Source organism: Sus scrofa, chromosome 17 (assembly GCF_054392235.1).
Source record: "Sus scrofa isolate SSC_HxYL_T2T_F1_AM1 chromosome 17, Sscrofa_HxYL_maternal_Yorkshire_Landrace_v2.0, whole genome shotgun sequence".
NCBI lineage: Eukaryota > Metazoa > Chordata > Mammalia > Artiodactyla > Suidae > Sus > Sus scrofa.
The window spans coordinates 34,357,123-34,377,250 of NC_139399.1; the positions used below are offsets into that span (position 1 = coordinate 34,357,123).

A 20,128-nucleotide genomic window follows, 5' to 3' on the forward strand; every position below is an offset into this window, starting at 1 on the left:
CAGTACCTACGGCCCTTTCTTGCTGACCAGGCCCCCTGCTGCCTTCACTATGCCCACCGTCCCCCCTAGTTTACCTATGTTCTCAAGCCAGGTGGCCCATCCTGCAGCTCTTGCCTCTTAGGGAACTGCTGTCCCACTTCCCAGCCTCCTCCTCGCCCGCCCTTGGGCACACTCCCCAGCTACTCAGCTAGCCACCCAGGTTCCTTTGCACCTGAAGAGGCTGTGGGAAACTCAGGGTTCCATCTGTGCCACGTGTAGGGGTTGCCAGATAAAACTCAGGATGCCCAGTTAAATTCAAATTCCAGATAAACAGCAAATAATACTTTTTTAGGTATGTCACAAATAGTGTATGCCTTGAAAAAATTGTCTAGTGCATAGTTACACTAAAAAATTAGTAACCGTTTATCTAAAATTTAAATTGAACTGGACAGCCTGTATTTTTATTTGCTACATCTGTCACCACTAGCCGCAGGGAAGCCGAGGGCCACCTGGGAGACTCTAACTCAAGCCCTCCCTTCTTTGGCCCCCTGGCACACAGGGGTGAGCTAGCTCTGCCCACCCGGCTCCTTCTATAGTCTGGAAGGGAAGTAGTTGGGGGTTCTGCTGCCCTTTGCTTTCCCCACCCCCCAACTTATATACATGTCCCTACTCCTTCAACCCAGAGCAATTAATCCAGACACACTCCATCCTCGGCTGGCTGGCTTCTGGCCCCTCCTGCATTCTCATCCCCATCTCCAAATCCTCCTTTAGGTCCTCCAGGGTCTCCATGTGGTCCAGGAGGGAGGTGAAAGAATTGAGAAAAATTCCTTTTTCTCTGCACAAAGTCTGGCTCTGGAGCCTGTTACCTTGAGCCACTTAAGCCCTACTTTGAATGTCAGAATCTGAATATGAATTGTTGGTGTCACTGCTGTGCATAATTCTAAAATCCCTTCCTGGTCCTCAACCCCAAGGGCAGATAAATTCCTCAAGCAGCCTAGAGAAAGTTGGCTAAGGTATCATTTCCGAGAAGTTAGAAACATGACATACAAATACAAAATGAACACACGGCCGGGATTTTATTTAGCTCATTAATTATTGAAGGAGTCAGTCAGTTGTTAAAACAGATTTAAATCAGATTTTGAGTTACAGAGAGTTATATTCTCTTTGGGACCAAATCCATTTACATTGCTGTGGACAGGAAGCATTTATACTGCTACTAGCTGTCTTTTATTTCACTGCCACCCTACAGGCATATCAAATAGCTTAATCAATGGAAAGTCAATCAAAGGCACACACCTCTATAGGATTAGATAATCCGTGGAAGGTCCCATAGGCAATGCCCAGATCTCCAATGAAGGGACACCCAGGAATCCCTTTTGCTCATTCTCAAATCTTGGACAATTTTCTTCTGAAAAATTATAGTTATTCTCCAAAAAATGTTTAGCCTGTTACCAATACTGAAAGATAGTTTGTTCAAAGAGGAAATATAAATGGCTAATAACTTGACTAAGTGCTCAACCTCACCTGCATATGCATGGGAAACTCATATTAAAACAACATAAGGAGTTCCCGTCGTGGCGCAGTGGTTAACGAATCCGACTAGGAACCATGAGGTTGCGGGTTCGGTCCCTGCCCTTGCTCAGTGGGTTAACGATCCGGCGTTGCCGTGAGCTGTGGTGTAGGTTGCAGACGCGGCTCGGATCCCGTGTTGCTGTGGCTCTGGCATAGGCCGGAGGCTACAGCTCCGATTGGACCCCTAGCCTGGGAACCTCCATATGCCGCGGGAGCGGCCCTAGAAATGGCAAAAAGACAAAAAAAAAAAAAAAAAAAAAAAAAAAAAAACCAACGTGAGAATTTCGATGAGTTAATATCCGGGGTGAGGAAGCAAAGACATCCATGCCCTGATGTCAGGAGTGTAAATTGGTTATGTTTCCTGGAGTACAATTTGGTATCATCTATTGAAATTTTGAGTGCATACATCCTGGGCCCAGGAATTTCACCTATAGGTCCACCTCTTAAAGAAATTTTCACAAAAGTGCAAAGGAATGATCATGAAAGCATCATTCATTCATGTACCAAGTATTCAAAAAGCACCTCTATAGGCCAAGCTCAGAGATGTTTGAGATAAATCAGTGAACAAACCAGTGAACTGCCCTTGTGGAACTTACGTGTTCATGGGAGTAGATAGACAGTAAGAAGTTACCTAAGGAATATGTTAATTCTCTGGTGTTTTCAAAGGTAATAAGTAGAAGGGAGTAGAGGGGAGGAGAAAGTTCTCCTTGACTCTCTTAGGGTCCCTGGCTGGGTCTGACTATTCAATAGGCAAACATTAACAGGATAAAAACAAACAATTTAAGATATGTTTTATGAGACATGAGAACCTTTGTAAGTAAAACTGAAACACCTCTGGCTTGAACCCAGCCTAAACTCAAATTTGGACTTGAACCCTCAGTTTTTTAATTTGAATCACTCACCTGGGGTCTGGACTTACTGAGGCTCAGGTTCTTTGTGTCTCAGCACAGAAGGAATTTAGTGAGAGACAAAGTGATAGGTAAGAAATAGATTTATTAAGATAGGACACTTGGAGTTCTCATCGTGGCCCAGTGGAAACGAATCTCACTAGTATCCATGAGGGCACAGGTTCAACCCCTGGCCTCACTCAGTGGGTTAAATATCCAGCATTGCCAAGAGTTGTGGTGTAGATCGCAGATGCGGCTCGGATCTGTTGTTGCTATGTGGCTGTGGTGTAGGCCGGCAGCCACAGCTCTGATTCGACTCCTAGCCCGGGAACCTCCATAAGCCATAGGTGTGGCCCTAAAAAGACCTAAAAAAGATAGGATGCTTGTGAGAGATGCATGTGGGCAGGTGAGGAGGCTTTGCCTTGAAGATTAGGTGGACTAGATTTTTATAATCCAAGGGGAGTGGAGGAGCAGGAAAAGCCGTCTTCTTCATTCTTCAAGTAGATATCAGGTTTATATCACCAGCTCTCCTCTGTCTTGGATAAGATAGTATTGGACCCTGTAGGTCAAACTAGGACTGTCATGGTGCTTACACAAATCAGCAGAAGGGCGGTAACATACGCTAAAATATGTTGAATCATCTCAGGTCTCCATATGATGAGGGTCTCCGACTTTGGAATGTCATCCTTCCCTTAAATTCCTGTCCTTGGTCCTAAGGATCATTATCTTGCTGAACTTGAACGCAGGCCTCATTTTTATCTCTCCCTTAATGACCTGAGGCCTATCTCATGCTTTTATTTATGGTTTTATAGTTAAGCAAGCCTGTTTCGTTCCATAGGTGTTCTAATGGCTTTCTTGAGCAATTGTTAACTTACAGTTCTCTCCAAAGTTCCCTGGGTTTCCCTCTCAATATATCGCCCTCTGCTGGGACTCCTACAACTACCTGGGTAACTATCCTACTCTACCCCTATCACAAGGAAATGAAGACCAGAAGAAATAGTTGGACCTGAGTATTTTTTGCTGGGTTTGATGAAGAGAGAGTCATGGAGCAATATGATAGGTTAAGGGGTACAAGGCAACTATAGCAAACAAGGTCTTTTGTTAAGATTCTTCTTGGTGTCCCCTTGTCTTTAGAGATAAGGATGCTCTTTCCTCTGGGTGTAGGGAGTGCACCTCTCACATAAATGAGTGTCTTAGAACCTGTATTATGGGGGAAGGTTGGGGTAACCTTCTTGCTGCTACTTTCTCAAACTCCTTAAAGTGTTCGGTATGTCAAGGTGCCATATTTTGTCTTTTTTTTTTTTTTTTGCTATTTCTTTGGGCCGCTCCTGCGGCATATGGAGGTTCCCAGGCTAGGGGTTGAATTGGAGCTGGAGCCACTGGCCTACGCCAGAGCCACAGCAACGTGGGATCCGAGCCGCGTCTGCAACCTACACCACAGCTCACGGCAACGCCGGATCGTTAACCCACTGAGCAAGGGCAGGGACCGAACCCGCAACCTCATGGTTCCTAGTCGGATTCGTTAACCACTGTGCCACGATGGGAACTCCAAGGTGCCATATTTTGGATTCATGTATCCTGAACCCCATCAGGAAATCAGAGGTACTCAGAAGCAGGGTAGGGGTGGGGGTTTGGAAGTAGGGAACAGGTTTAGGCATTCAATAAGGTAGTCAGTGTAGGTCTCACTGAGAAGGTGAGATCTGAGCAAAGACTTGAAGCAGGTGAGGGAAGGTGAGGCAGAGACCTTGGGGTGGGACTGTGCTCAGTATACTTGGGGCAACAGGGGAGAATGGATGAGGGCAATCAACCTAAGAGCCTTATTGGATATCATGAGCACTTAGGCTGGCTCTGTACATAAAATGGGGAGCTTTTAGGATTTTGAGCAAGGGAAGGCACACCGTGTGATTTATGTGTCCCCGGAACCCCCTGGTGGCTGTGCAGGGAATATGTGGTGGGACAAGAGGGGAGAAGAAGCAAGGGCCCTGGTTAGGAGGCTGCTGCTCCTGGCCTGGACTAGGGCGAGAGCAGCAGAGGGGTTAAAGGTGGTTGGATTCTGCAAGTGTTCTGAAGATAGACCCCGTGTGATTTCCTGACATTTACTGTGGGATCAAGGCTGGCCCTGGGGTTTTTGCCTTGAGTAATCTGGCTGTCAACTGAGTTGGGAGAGGCTGCGGGTGGAGCAGGGATCTTTTTTGGGGTCTGTGGGAGTTGAGTTTTTGAACATAAGAGGTTAGAGATGAGACTTTTTTTTAAAAAAATTTCCCTTGGTAATAGCTAAAAGTTGAAAATGAATAGCCCTCCTTTGGGAAATAATTATCTAAACTAAGGTATAACAGAATGAAGTAGATCCACAGTTTTAGCATAGAAAGATTTCCAAGATAAGGCGTTGAAGAAAAAACAGTGTACAATGTACAATATGACCTCATTTATCTACATGTCTCAGTGACAACAGAAACAGAATCGTAGGTACTCTGCATACTCATACAGATGTAGCCAAGTATCAGCAGTGATATTCTTTCTGCTTAGATACATTTCTAAAGAAAATGGACGTTCAAGTATTGCTTATATCATTTAAAAGTGATGTAAAGAAAGCAACAGGGAATGATGAGAAATCTTGTCTTGCCATGGCCCCTGCTTTCCTTTTCTATAAGGTGACCTATAACATCTGCCTGCTTCTAGGAATCCACGTTCTATAATTTCACCTGAATATGGGTTTTTCTTATCTAAAGTCAAAGCGTGTGTGTGTGTTTAATACAGAAACTTCAGTTCTGGCCCAGTCATACCTGATTGTGACCAGAGAAGGACAGAATTTGACTTTTTCCTCTAGCAATAAAGTTGAAAGATCACTTTGAAGTTTGACTGAAATTTGGGATGCACATTGGTTTTCAATTCAGTTTCAAAGAGAAGTTAAAGCAAATGGCTTTCTGGCAGGTCCTTTCATGACTACATGGTCTCTTAGAAGAAGATGGTGAGATGTCGCTGCAATAAGTCCAACTTGGAGAGTGGTCTCATGACTGGGCAGCTGAAACCTTGGGGACATTAAGAAACATTCCTGGAAGTTCCTGCCATGGCACAGTGGGTTAAGAACCCACCTACAGTGGCTCACTTTGCTGCGGAGGTGTGGGTTCACTCCCTGGCCCAGCACAGGGGGTTAAGGATTTGGCCTTGCTCCATTTGTGGCATCAGTCACCCTGTGGCTCAGATTCAATCCCTGGCCCAGGAATTTCCATGTGCTACAGGCGCTGCCAAAAAAACAAAAAAACAAAACAAAACAAAAAAACAAAAAGTTGCACGAAGAAAAGAGAAACATTTCTTTCTTCTTTACATGGGTGATCAACCCTCACATATACTCAGATAGCAAAAGACTGTCTCACTCACTCCCTGACTGTATCTTCTGTCTCCTTACTGCTGCCCTGATTACTTAGCTCTTTGACTAGGTTACTGATCCCTAGTGTCTGACTATCACGGGGCAGTGGGATGATTGAAAAGATCTGGACAAGCGTGACCCTAAAGGCTAATGTATTTCCCCTAAATGGCTTGATCCACAATCAGTTCCTGTGGGCAGAGCATTTCTAGCTCTGTTTTTTAAAAAACAGAATTTATTTTAAGAAGCTAAGAATAAACTAAAAAATGTCTGACAGCTATGGCTGTTGACTTCCTCAAACTCCGCAGGATAATACTTTCATTTCATTTTTTTTTGATGATAAAAAGTTATGTGTTGTACTGATATATAACAAAATTGTAAAGATTCCAAAAAAGTATAAAGCCAAGTACCACCTAGAGATAATCATCATTCATATTTTTCATATTTAAGTCCAACCTCATTTTTATATGTGCTGTTAAAGAAAAATTATTCTCACATTTGTTAAAAGGAAAAGGAAGACTTTATTCAAGACTATTGCAGCAGGGGAGAGAGATTTGGCTTAATTTCGTGTATAGCAAAGACCGGTGGAATTTATCGTTAGTAAGCTGAACGAGAGAGGTCAGTGGGAGAATTACAAAGTGGAAAAATCAAGGGTGGGGGGATTCTTGCTAAAGGACTTGGAAGGATTCTTGCAATGACTGGGCTGTGCAGGGCTGGAAGGATGAGGCCAAGGTTGAAGTCTAGTAGAGAAAGGGGCTCAGAGGAGCCTGGCTAGAGTCTGTCAAGGTGAGAGTCTTTGTCAACAAATGGGGACAAGTAAAATATTTATTCACTGATGAAAGACCACAGCCTTTCCTCCCATATTTCTCCACACTAGTCCTCCCCAGCAGAACTGGGAAGCAGAGAGAGGAAAGAGCAAGGGCCCCAGGATCCACATCAGCCAGTGGTCTTAGGCAGGTGGAGGAAGCTGAGCAGAAGACGAGCCTGGCTTGTCCTCAGGGGAGAGGGGAGGGTGTGTTGGAGGAAAGGGGTGGACAGTAGATAGAATTTTCTCCTAATACCTCTTGATAGAAAGTGAGGGTCTGACTTTAGATACCAGGATTAGCATTTAGGGTTCCTCAGGGAGGCACTTGTTTTTGACAGACCATGGAGGAAGCAGCTCCTAATTAGCACCTAAGGAAGCTAGTCCTGCATCATTAAAACACAAGATCAAGCCAGAGTCATGAGGAAGGGGCTCCGTGTTTAATTCACTGTGCGGGTACCATCCCCTGTGTTGCCTTGAGTCACTCGGATTTCCCAGGCTTGACTTTCTTTTCCAGAATTGAAATGAGAGAGCAGAACTGGTCCACTTGTCAGCATCTGGGAGCCTGTGCTTTCCTCTGGTCTCTGGCAGCCTCGCCCTTCCCTTGGGCAAATGTGTGTGCCTCCCCTTTCTTCAAAACCGTGGCTGGCTCTGGGCACGGATCTGTTCCTGCGGTCCCTCTGGAAGAGTTCTTCCTGTTGACTCATGGCACCAACCTCAGGGTGCTGAGGCCGGGGCCAGTGGTTACCAGGATGCTCCCTGGTGGTCGGGAGAGTTTGGACTCAGGTGAACCTGAGGGAAAGAACATTTTAATGAGCTTGTGTGGGCAGTGAACCCATCTGCGGGGCAGTGGGTACAACTTAATGGAGTTGCTCCCTCCTCCCTCTGAGCTGTCTGCCTGCTCCCCGCCAGGACTGTACTACTTAATTATCTTTGCTGATGAAGATGAACGGTAGTCATTCAGCTCCGGAATGAGTGAAAAGAGAAATTGCGTGTGAGTCAACCAGGGTTTTCTTCCAAACCTTTCTGGAAACTAAGCTGTGTTTTTTATGACTTCGGTGCTTTGCAGGGACTCTAATTTCCCCCACCGGCCACCATTACGGTGCTTTATATAGAACAGCAACACAACATGGCACATTAACCTTTGCAAATGGCACAGTCAGACCGGGCTTTCGTAAGCAGCTCGCTCTTATGCAAACATGGCAAAATGAAGCAACTTTAGCTGCGTTACAGCTTGTAACCTATGCTATGCGTTGCATGGCTTTTCCCCGTTGCCCACGTGACACTTTGGAAGGGTCATAGACAATGCCAGCTCTGGACGTGGAGAGAGGGGGCTGTCACCAATGGCCAGTGTAGAACAGGATGTAGCATCTGACTGGTTTTCTCGGCCACACCAGCTCTCCCCAGGGTTATCGCAGCAGCTCTGTGCCTCAGCTTCCTGTGTCTACAGCTACCCCACAGTTATCTTTTCCACTAGCACCAGAGGGATCCTTTGATGGCGTACGTCGGATCATGTCACTGCTCCTCAGAGCTCCCCAGCCCCCCCCCCCCCCCCCTCACTCTGGGTAGAAGACAAGTCTTTCCAATGCCCCTCCTGGATCAGGCTCCCTGGAAGGGCCTTTGCCCTGGCTGTTCCCTCTTCCAGGAAGTCTCTTGACTAGATTTCCACTGGACCCCATCCCTCAGTTCCTTCAGGCTTTTATTCAAATGCTATTGTTGTAGGAAGGAGGACCTCTTCCAGGGCCTGAGCATGGGCTCTTGTCTAACACTCAGAAATGAGTTGTCCCGAGAGACACACCTGTTGATAAAGCAAAAGATGTTATTGGGAAGGGGAGTTCCTGTTGTGGCTCAGCGAAAATGAATCTGACTAGCCTCCATGAGGAGGTGGGTTTGATCCCTGGCCTCATTCATTGGGTTAAAGGATCCGGCATTGCCATGAGCTGTGGTATGTATTGCGGACATGGCTCAGATCTGGCGTTGCTGTGGCTGGGGTGGAGGCCAGTGGCTGTAGCTCCGATTCAACCACTAGCCTGGGAACCTCCATATGCCGCAGGTGTGACCCTGAAAGAAAAAAAAAAAAAGCCTTTACTGGGAAGGGGCACCTGGGCGGAGAACAGCAGGGTGAAGGAACCCAGAACTGCTCTGCCACATGGCTTGCAGTCTCCTGTTTTGTGGGAATGGTGTTAGTTTCTGGGTTGTCTCTGGCCAGTCGTCTTGCTTGGCTCATACTTGGTCTGGCTCAGGATCCTCCCGGTGGCAGGTGCACCTCTCAGTCAAGATGGATTCCAGGGCCAAGGCTCCAGGGAAGTTGGTCATCTCCTCCCTTCTGGTGGCCCCTCCTTCATTCTCCTGGTTATCCTTCAGGGCAGCACCAGTTATCCTTATTAGGGCTTCCTGCTGTGAGACAACTCATGCAAGCAGCTATTATAGTGCCTGGCCAAAGTGGGTGGTTTTGGTCAATGGTCCACTAACATTCTTTTCAGTGAGGTCTTTCCTGCTCTAAAGATGCAAATGTATCCATCACACTCCCTTTCCTCTTTCTTAGCACTTACCAACATCTAACATGCTGGTTTCTTTCTTTCTTTCTTTTTCTTTTTTCTTTTTTTGCTTTTTAGGGCTGCACCCTAGGCACATGGAGCTTCCCAGGCTACTGGTCGAATCGGAGGTACAGCTGCTGGCCTATGCCACAGCCACAGCAACGCCAGATCCGAGCCGCATCTGTGACCTATATCACAGCTCTTGGCAACGCCAGATCCTCAACCCACTGAGCAAAGCCAGGAATCGAACCTGCAACTTCATGGTTCCTAGTCGGATTCATTTCTGTTGCGCCACAATGGAAACCCCCTAACATGCTGTTTTTAAATATAAGGCAAACAGTCCACTGGTCACTGGTAATTTTCAAAATCATCAGTATTGCATACAATAAACTTAATAAATTAAATATAATTTATTTATATGTATTTAAATAAATTATATTTCTGTCATAGATATATATACACATGATGTATGTATATATTATATACACATGTGTGTAATATGTCATATCACATATAGTTTATATATATAAATATATTTGTATTATATAATTTATATATCTTACATATAAAAATTATATTATTGTGTATATATCATATATATGATACTTATTAATGTTATTTACAGTTTATCTCCCCTAAGTGCAATAAGCTTCATGAAGATGGAACTTTTTGTCTGTTTTGTTCCCTGTCCTTGGGATTATATACTTTTCATCAGTGTTTCTCACACTTTAATATGCCTAAGAATCCCCTAGGGATTTTTCCAAAATATAGATTCTTTTTTTTTTTTTTTTTTTTTTTGTCTTTTTGTCTTTTTGTCTTTTTGCCATTTCTTGGGACGCTCCCGCGGCATATGGAAGGTTCCCAGGCTAGGGGTCTAATCGGAGCTGTAGCCGCCAGCCTACACCAGAGCCACAGCAATGCGGGATCTGAGCCGCATCTGCAACCTATACCACAGCTCACGGCAATGCCGGATTGTTAACCCACTGAGCAAGGGCAGGGATCAAACCCGCAACCTCATGGTTTCTAGTTGGATTCGTTAACCACTGCGCCATGAAGGGAACTCCCCAAAATATAGATTCTAATTTGGTGGCTTAGGGCTGAGACCTGAGCCTCTGCATCCCTAACAAGCTCAAGTGGCCCACACCTGGAATAGCAAAGCTGGAGTCCTTGTGGATCCCCACCTAGACATAGGGCCATTGTTGCTTCTTTCCAAAGCCAAGTTCAAAAGTCCCAGGCTGGGCTGATGGTACCGGAATCATGTGGGAGAGTTTCCAGGTACAGATTCTTGGCTGTGATTTAATAGGTCAGAAGCAGGGCCTGGGAACCTTGTTTTGTAAAGCTCTCCAGGTGACTGGAATATGGATCAGGACGGATGACTGCTGTAGAGAAATTAAGAATTTCTTGCATGTGCCTGGGAACCTTGTTTTGTAAAGCTCTCCAGGTGACTGGAATATGGATCAGGACGAGTGACTGCTGTAGAGAAATTAAGAATTTCTTGCATGTGCAGATGTGATTCTGATTTTGCCAAATTGTCATCTAGTGTGTATGAAATGAAAATTGATGTCTCGAATGAAAATCAGAAACCTCTCTTTCCTCCTTTGCATCATTTGGTTGGCCTCCAAAAGAATCTAATGATTTCAACAGAGAAAAAAGGAAAATGTGTATAATCAACTCAGAATATCCCCATTTGTCACTTTAAAATTCTACTTAGTGTTATGAAAATAGCACAAGCACATGATAAACAATTCAAGCAGTAAAAAGGTAGGCAATGAGAAGAAAGCTTTTCTTCTACCTTGGATTTCCAGTCTCATTCCTTTGAGGAAATTCTTGTCAACATTTCTTGTGAACATTTACAGAAAATTTCCAGACACACACACACATAGACACACACACACACACACATTTTTTTTTTCTTGTTAGAAAGAGGGAAATGTGACCAAAGTGCTTATCCCAGGCCTTTTCTTATTGTTGTGTGTCTACTGAGCCACGGACAGCAGGCTGTATTTTCTAAGATGTCCTTAAGGTTGAGGAGTGGGCTTTATGGTCCTTTCCTCTGAATCTGGGTGGGCTTGTGACTATGCTGGGAGTGACACCATGTGACTCTTGATGCTAGATCATAAAAAGTAATACAGTTTCCGTCTGGTCCTCTTGGAATGCTCAAGTAGGGAATCCAGTCACCATGTTGTGGGAAAGGTGAGAGACCACGTGGAGAAGCCATGTTTAGGTTTTTTTGGCCAGTGGCCCTAGTCGAAATCCCAGCTGACAGCCGGCATCAACCTCCTGAAATGTGTGGGGGTGAGTGTCAGATGATTCTGTCTCCCAGCCATCAGCCACTCCAGCATGAAGCAGAGTTGGGCTGCAAAGAAATTGAAGACAGAATTTCCTAATCCCATCTAAGAGCTCCACAGCAGGAATTATAGGAGGATGGTATAAACTGAGTGTCATTTGTGGGCGACCTTAAGCTCATACTTTTGTACGGATTACTCTAGGCTAGGCAATGCGGCAGTAACAAACAAATCTTCACGTTACAACTTCCTGTCATCCATGGTGATTTTTCACTTGCATTGCAGTCCAGTGAATGTCAGGGGACCCTCTTCCACATCATGACTCAGGGACTCAGGGATCCAGTTTCCTTCCAAGATGTGGTAGCTTTTCTATCTTTTAGAGCCTCTTTGGACTCCTTTTCTACATCCTCTTCATTCAACTAGCCTATCATTAAAGAAAGAGAGCATGGAGTATGTTGTAGGAAATCATATGGCTTGGACTTAGATGAGTTCTATCCCTTCTACCCCAAATCCATTGGCCAAAACCAAGCTTATGGCACCTTCCTAACTGCAACGGAGTCTGGGAGAGGTAGTCTTGACTACTTAGGGAGAGTATCTGGCCAGTTCCTACCTCCGTTTCCTCTCTGTGGATGGAGATGATAACAGTAGCAGCCTCACCAGGCAGCCGTGAGGATCAGTATACAAGAAGTCTTATCTCTGAAGGAGCTGACAGGACCATACCCATTTTAGGTATTATGATGTTTCCCATCAGAGGAAGTTGCCTGAGATAATGGACACTTTTCATTATCATTCTAGGGTCCTCATGGGCAATGGGCAGTGATAAGCCATTGTCCCTCCCCAGGGCTCTCCTATATCTAACAGCTGGCAACCATTGCCCTAAGACCAACAATCACTTCTACTTCTCCCTGTGGAGAGAATATGTTGCAAAGAGCGTTGCACTGTCATGCTATTCAAGCTCAAAGTAAGGAGTATCATGAAAACCATGACTCAAAAAGACACATGTATCCTAATGTTCATTGCAGCACTATATACAATAGCCAAGACATGGAAACAACCTAAATGTCCATCAACAGAGGAGTGGATCAAGAAGATGTGGTACGTATACCCAATGGAATATTACTCAGCCATTACAAGGGAAGAAATAATGGCATTTGCAGCAGCATGGATGGACCTAGAAATTATCATGCTAAGCGAAGTCAGTCAGACAATGAGACACCAACATCAAATGCTATCACTGACATGTGGACTCTAAAAAAAGGACACAATGAACTTCTTTGCAGAACAGTTACTTACTCACAGACTTTGAAAACTTATGGTTTCCAAAGGAGACAGGTTGGGGGGTGGGGGGTTGCACTGAGAGTTTGGGATGGAAATGCTATAAAATTTGATTGTGATGATCATTGTATAACTATAAGTGTAATAAAATTCATTGAGTAATTAAAAAAGAAAGGAATATCAGGCACACAGCTGGTCCTCACCAGGTAATGTTCAAGGGGGCATTAGCAGAGATGCAACTTGTTCTTTGTCTTCAGCTTAGTACTGTACTGGTGGCTACCCAGGCTCTATTTCCATAGCAGCGTGTAAACATCATATAAATAAGAATAAGAAAAGATTAAGTTAAAGGAACCGAAAACAAAGAATGGCAACTCTTTTAGACCCTGTTTGTCCACAAGGCTTTCTTGTCCATTTCCTCAGTAATGTGTTTAAATGTTGGGGAGCCCAGCTTTTTTATCTCTACAATGGGCATAATAATGCCTGAGCTGCCTCAATTTAGCTGCCTCAGTAGTGGAGAGGATCCTTCAAGGAAATGCGCAAGAAGGGACTTTATAAACTGCACAAACTCTGCTGGAAGAGGTGGGCAATGGGGCTTCTCCTACCATTTATTGTTTGAGAAGCAATGGGCAGTAGCCTTACCGTGCAACTCTAAAAATCACAGCCATTTTTCTGATTTTACATTTTCTGTAGAAAATTTGGAAAATACAAGGAAGTCTAATTATAGCCTTTGTTAATTGAATAATTTCCATGTTCAATCGATTCACTCTCATAGGATGTGGAGTAGGGGCTTGCCCTCTTGCTTGCATAACAGGCAGCTGAGCAAGCGTATTAGGATCAAGGCAGTTGTGATGCTTGCTTTATCTGTCTATTTCCAAAGCAAGCAACTCAGCAAATTCACAATGGGTGTGAAAAATGTCCATTTCCAACTCTCCTACTCTGTTGGTAGAAATGTGAGTTGGTATAGCCACTATGGAAAAGAGTATGGAGGTTCCTCGGAAAACTAAAGATACAGTTACCATATGATTCAGCAATCCCCTTCCTGGGTATATTATTATAATTATAATTCAGACAAAGTTATAATTCCAAAAAAAATACATGCACCTGCATATTCACTGCAGCACTGTTCACAATAGCTGAGACCCAGAGACAACCTAAATATCCACGTATAGATGAATGGATGCAGAAGATGTGGTACATATTGTACAATGGAATACTACTCAGCCATAAGAAGAATGAAATAACACCATTTGCAGCAACATGGATGGACCTAGAGATTTTTATACTGAGTGAAGCAAGTCAGAAAGAAAAAGACAGATACCATATGATATCACTTATATGTGGAATCTAAAATACGACACAAATGAACCTATCTACAAAATGGAAACAGACTCACAGACATAGAGAACAGGGGGAGGGGGAGGGATGGACTGGGAGTTTGGGGTGAGCAGGTGTAATCTATTATACACGGAGGGGATAAGCAGCAAGGTCCTACTGTATATCACAGAGAACTATGTTCTGTGTCCTAGGATAAACCATAATGGAAAAGAATGTATATAAATGAAGAGTATATAACTGAATCATTTGAACAACAGAAATTAACACAACATTGTAAATCAACTATACCTCAATGCAATTTTTTTAAATGTCCATTGCCTTTGACCCTATAAATTTCTTCTTAGGAATATTTCCTAAAGAGAGAATTCTAAACACAGCCCAGATTTATGGCCAAAGATCCAAAGATGGTCACTCTATGTTTATTCAGAAAAGTGAGACGTTGAAAATTTAAATACCTGTCACTAAAGTAGTGGTTAAGTGAATCAAGGAGCTTTCATGCAGTAGAATATTATGTGAGTCCTAAGAATAATGTTTATGTTTTAATGATATAGGAAATTGTTTATTACATAAATATTCATAGGATGGTGAACGCTTCATAGAGTTTTATCTCAGTTGTACTCAAAATGCATAGAAAAATGACAGGAAAGAAACAGGCCAAAAGGAACTGCATTCCTTCTGGATGATAGAATTGTGAGACACTTCTTTTTTTCTGTGCCTTCCCCACCTCACACCAACACTCACCCCTGATTTTCTGTAATTATTTATCTTTTTAAGGGCCGAACCTGCGGCACAGGGCAGTTCCCAGGCTAGAGGTCAAATTGGAGCTGCAGCTGCTGGCTTATACCACAGTCACAGCAACTCTGGATCTGAGCCGAGTCTGCGACCTACACCATAGCTCATGACATGATCCTTAACCCACTGAGAGAGGCCAGGGATTGAGCCCATGTCCCCGTGGATACTAGTCAGGTTCGTTACTGCTGAGCCTGAGCTACAATGGGAACTCCTGTAAAATTTTTAAAAATCTCTACATGGAGCAATATTAAAGGAAAATAATGTAAAATACTGAACAATTTCCAAACCCTGCAAACCCTCTCTCAACCTGACGTTCCCTATCCCCACTTTGTCTCACTTGTTTACAGTTTCATTTGCTTTTTCTTATACATGCTATGTTGCCATTGGCACCATAAGCAGGAGGAGAAATTTGATCCAAAACACATAAAAACTGGAGCCACACACTTGCCAAGCCTTCATCTGCCAAGAGGAATCTCCAGAGGCACCCAGAGTTAACCGGTTGTTATGCAAAATTCCCACCTTCAGGTACAGGTCAGAAAGTACAAATGTTCTTCGTAACATCCATCATATCTTCTGCAAACAAGATGAAATGGAAAAGGAACTAAAATCATGGATCCAGTTTTAGCTGCAGCCTGTTGGTGATCAACCTCCATGAAGCAGCAGGTCAACCTAGAGGACAATTTCTCTGAGCATGCAAAGAGACTGGTTTCCTTTAGAACATGAAAATCCCTGAGAACTCTGAGGGGGGCTTTGTGTGAGGGGAGGGTCTCTAAAGACTCTGCATGAAGGAAAATCAATGCAGCGAGCTCTGGGCAGGATGTCCAAACCCCACGCCAGAAGAGGAGTGCCCATGTGGGACACAGCGTTCCCAGGAGCCACCTGTCTGCCTCACCTGTTCTTGCCGTCTACCTACAAAGCCCTTGAGAAGATTAAGTTCTATGTGCAGTGACTTCCAAGCAGAAGCCTCTGAAAATCTGATGTGTACTAAATATCATGCAGTTATCCATATGTGCCAGATCCAAATCCAAGGCTAGCATTTGCTGTGAAGGTCTGTATTTCATGAGGCCTCGCCGACTTGATGAGGGCCCCTTGACAGCTGGGCCTCTACAGATGTTGACTCTGCATCTTTCCTGGTGGGGAAGATGTAGGAAGCCCAGGTTTTTGTTATTAGAAATTGCCTCAAAATAGGAGTTCCCACCGTGGTGCTATAGGTTAAGAATCTGACTTCAGTGGCTTAGGTCTCGGCAGAGGTGTGGGTTCCATCCCTGGCCCAGCACAGTGGGTTAAAGGATCTGGAATTGCTGCAAATGTGGCATAGGTAGCAGCTGTGGCTTGGAGTCAATCCCTGGCCCAGGAAATTCCATATGTCCAAATGCTGTGAGTACAGACATTAAAAAAAAAAAAAAAGCTTAAAACAAAATTTGGGTTTTGCCTGGAGTGTAGATTTAATGACTGCAATGGTGTTTGCTAATCCTGGGAGCTCAGAGACAACCACACTCAAAAGGAAGCTTTGGGTTGAGCAACTTTGTTTCTTCTTGATTTTTTTCTGGCTAATGTCTGACTTGGGTCTGTAGATCAAGCAGGGCTGTTGGTGAGTCTGCCATGGGGCCTTGAACTTTCCTGGGCCCAGGCATTCATGAAGGAGGGTGTCGTACATGGGAGAGTACTTCTGAGACTCAATCACACTTTTCTTGCACCACTAAGACTTTCATTTCCTTGTGCCTCTTGTGGTGTCTCTTGTGTTTCCTGGTTCCTAGCTTTGCATCTCTCCTCCTTTACCCCAACGAGGGGTTCACCAGCTCCCCTTACCCTCCTGGGTGAGTCCCCAGATTTCCCAGGCTGTGTCTCTGAAGGCACTGTACGTCTTGCTGAAGGCATTATCCGTCTCGTTTGGAGCCCAGAGCCTCTGCATGCATCCTCTGCCATGGAGTCCCTGCTGTGGTGACCCGACTTGTACCTCTGTACCTTCCAAGTTCTGGAAACCAGCTCTGCCCTTGTAGACCCTTGACAGATGTTAGACCTGCCTTCGAACCCACATCCAGGCCTTTTTTTTTTTTTTTTTTCTGTCTTTTGTCTTTTTAGGGCCGCACCCCCATCAAATGGAGTTTCCCAGGCTAGGGGTCTAATTGGAGCTATAGCTGCCGGCCTACGCCAGAGCCACAGCAATGTCAGATCCGAGCCATATCTGTGACTCACATCACAGCTCATGGCAACACTGGATCTTTAACCCACTGAACAAGGCCAGGGATCGAACCCACAACCTTATGGTTCCTAGACAGATTAGTTTCCGCTATGCCATGACAGGAACTCCCAGGCCTTATTTACTGGGTCTCACCACCTCCTGTTCTCTCCTGGGGGCGCGGGGGGGGGGGGGTGCTGTCCACAGAATGGTCGTCACCTCTGCTGTTTCATTCTGGGTCTGTAGCTTTCAGCTGTTTTCTGCAATTCAGCATGTTATTGATCTACTCTGAGGACAGCTGCAGGGAGGGACTCCATCCTTGAAAAGAAGCTTTTTTTTTTTTTTTTTTGGTCTTTTTGCCATTTCTTGGGCCGCTCTCATGGCATATGGAGGTTCCCAGGCTAGGGGTCTAATCAGAGCTGTATCCACTGGCCTACAGCAGAGCCACAGCAACGCGGGATCCGAGCCATGTCTGCGACCTATACCATGGCTCACGGCAACGCCGGATCCTTAACCCACTGAGCAAGGCCAGGGACTGAACCCGAAACCTCATGGTTCCTAGTTGGATTCATTAACCACTGCGCCACGATGGGAACTCTGCTTTTTTTTTTTTAATCTTCTCTATGATTTTATTTTTTTATGATTTTAATTTTTTCCGTTATAGTTGATTTACAGTGTTCTGTTAATTTTTGCTGTACAGCAAAGTGACCCAGTCAATCATATAGACATACATTCTTTTTCTCACATTATCATGCTCTGTCACAAGTGACTGGATATAGTTCCCTGGGCTATACAGCAGGATCTCATTGCTTATCCACTCCAAATGCCATAGTTTGCATCATTAACCCCAAACTCCCAGTCCATCCCCCTCCCTCCCCCTCCCCCTTGGCAACCACAAGTCTGTTGTCCAAGTCCATGAGTTTCTTTTCTGTGGAAAGATTCATTTGTGCCATATATTAGATTCCATATATAAATATATAATTGAAATATATTAATATATAATATTAAATATTAATATATAAAATATTATTAGTATGTATTAATAATTAACAATAATATATTAAATACATCATATACATCATATGGTATTTGGCATGAAAAGAAGCTTTTTAGGTGACTCAGTTCCATCCCTCAGATCCAAGAGATGAAGATGTGACTCAGGTTGCTGCTGCCCAGGAGCTGGTGCAGGCTGAAAAGTGGACTTCTGGGGGGGTGGTTTTCCCAATGACATCTTCTTTCTTTTTCTTTTCTTCACCTAGCTTTATGAAGGTATAATTGATTGAGGTATAATTGACAACGAAAATGTCACGTTTAAAGCCTACAATGCGATGATTTGATGCATGCATATTTTCTGGGAATAGAGTCTGCAGCTTTCATGAGGTTCTCAAAGATGCCTTTATTCCCAGATGGTAGGCACCATCTTAGCCCCTTAACTGAGTCCCACACACCTTGATGCCTTAACTCCTCAACCCGAAGAGATTAAAAGCGAGGGGGTATGGAGCATATCTCTAGTTCCATCCTGGGTGACTGATTCTCCAAAGCAGCCATCTTTTTCAAGGGGGACCAATCACACTGATAACCAATTCAAAACACGATTTCAATAGAAATAGTACCCCAATATTTGGAATCCTGTTTATTACAGTGCCTACCTCTGGCTCTTGACAAGGTCCCATACAAACCAAAGCTCCTTGTTTTATGGTGTAAAAACAGAAACAATTTTGTTTAAAGCCCTCACATCTTTCCTTCCTGGAGTTCAGCTGAATTGGGTTTAGGGAATGGGCAGCAAATTTTGTTTTTATGGAACCCAGGGGGGAGAACTTTAACTTTAATCTGTTTTATGTTCTCAGAAGGTTAGAACAATTAATACTGTGGAAACAGTTCCACGTATGGGCCCAGGGATAGCTGTGAATATAAAATGATACATTAGTTTAATTCCCCCAATGAATGGCTTATCATCACTGTCAGCAGATGTGGCTTCATGTGTAATTGGCAAAACCACACAGATACTTTTGCAAAGAATCCATTTGGGGCTGGTGGGAGATTAGTGGCAAAATCACTGGTTCAGACTTGACTGATTGAATGTTGATAGTGACTGATGAAGTCCTTGCAAACTGACCTAATGGTTTTGAGGTCCCATGGAAGGAATGCTGCTTTTGGGATGGGGAGGCCAGAGTAACGGGGCCACATTGAGCACTAATAGGTGTGTGAACTTTGGTAAGTTACCTGGTCTGTCTGGACTGGACACTCACCTTCGTTCTTGTCTGTGGAATGAGGCTCCTGAGGTTCGGCACAGCTCTCACTTCTGAGCCTATTGACTGGACAAACTTGAGTGGTTCTGAAAAAGCCTGGGAGGGAACACGTGGCCTTGAATATGGGCCAAAGGAGCAAGAGGCAGGGCCCTGGTACTGTGAGTTGGGGTTGAACTAAAACAGGTGTCATGCAGTGGTTGAGTTAAAATATACTGGGGCAGTGATGATCTTATTTCGCTATCCAGGATGGTCAAATTGACAGCCTGAAACTTATCCAATGATTGTATATTTCCCTACCCGTCTTTGGCTCCATCGAGGCAAAGCACGTGAGCTGGTCCCAGAAACAAGAACGAAGTCCACGCACATTTGCTAATTGGGGTCACATTTTCACTTTCACCATCACTTATTTGCCCCAGTGCACATTCTCCTTTATCATGGCTGTGATCTGCAATAACAGTTACACGTTGGATAACCTTGGAATAAAGTTTATTCCATTTATTCATTTTCCGGGAGGATTCAGATTCACTCAATGTCTGCCTTGCAAGGCTCTTTCTAAATAGCTCTACATAGGGACCTGAGTAACACACATGCAAAGGATCTCTACTGGCAGATACTATCCAGCAGTTTAAGTGACTTCCATGACGACCCATCAATGATGTGCAAGCTCCTTCCTGTTCTCATTTGACAATGTATTGTTTGTAAAACCGGAGACAACCTTGGCCCAGGGGTGATATGGTGAAAGTTGAATGTCTCCATCTACAACATCTACCAGCAAACTCAGGCTTGAGTTTCAAAAATGTTTTCTATATATGAAACTTACAGTGACCCCATTAAGACTTCAGTGCAACTGAAGGCCCCATATAAGTATTTCC

General features: G+C 44.2%; 1 protein-coding gene across 3 annotated transcripts in view; it reads left to right on the forward strand.

Moving 5' to 3' along the window:
• Nucleotides 1-20,128, forward strand: part of SLC24A3 (solute carrier family 24 member 3) — an 808,408-nt gene that overhangs the window by 81,421 nt on the left and 706,859 nt on the right. The gene's annotated exons all lie outside the window — the stretch shown is intronic.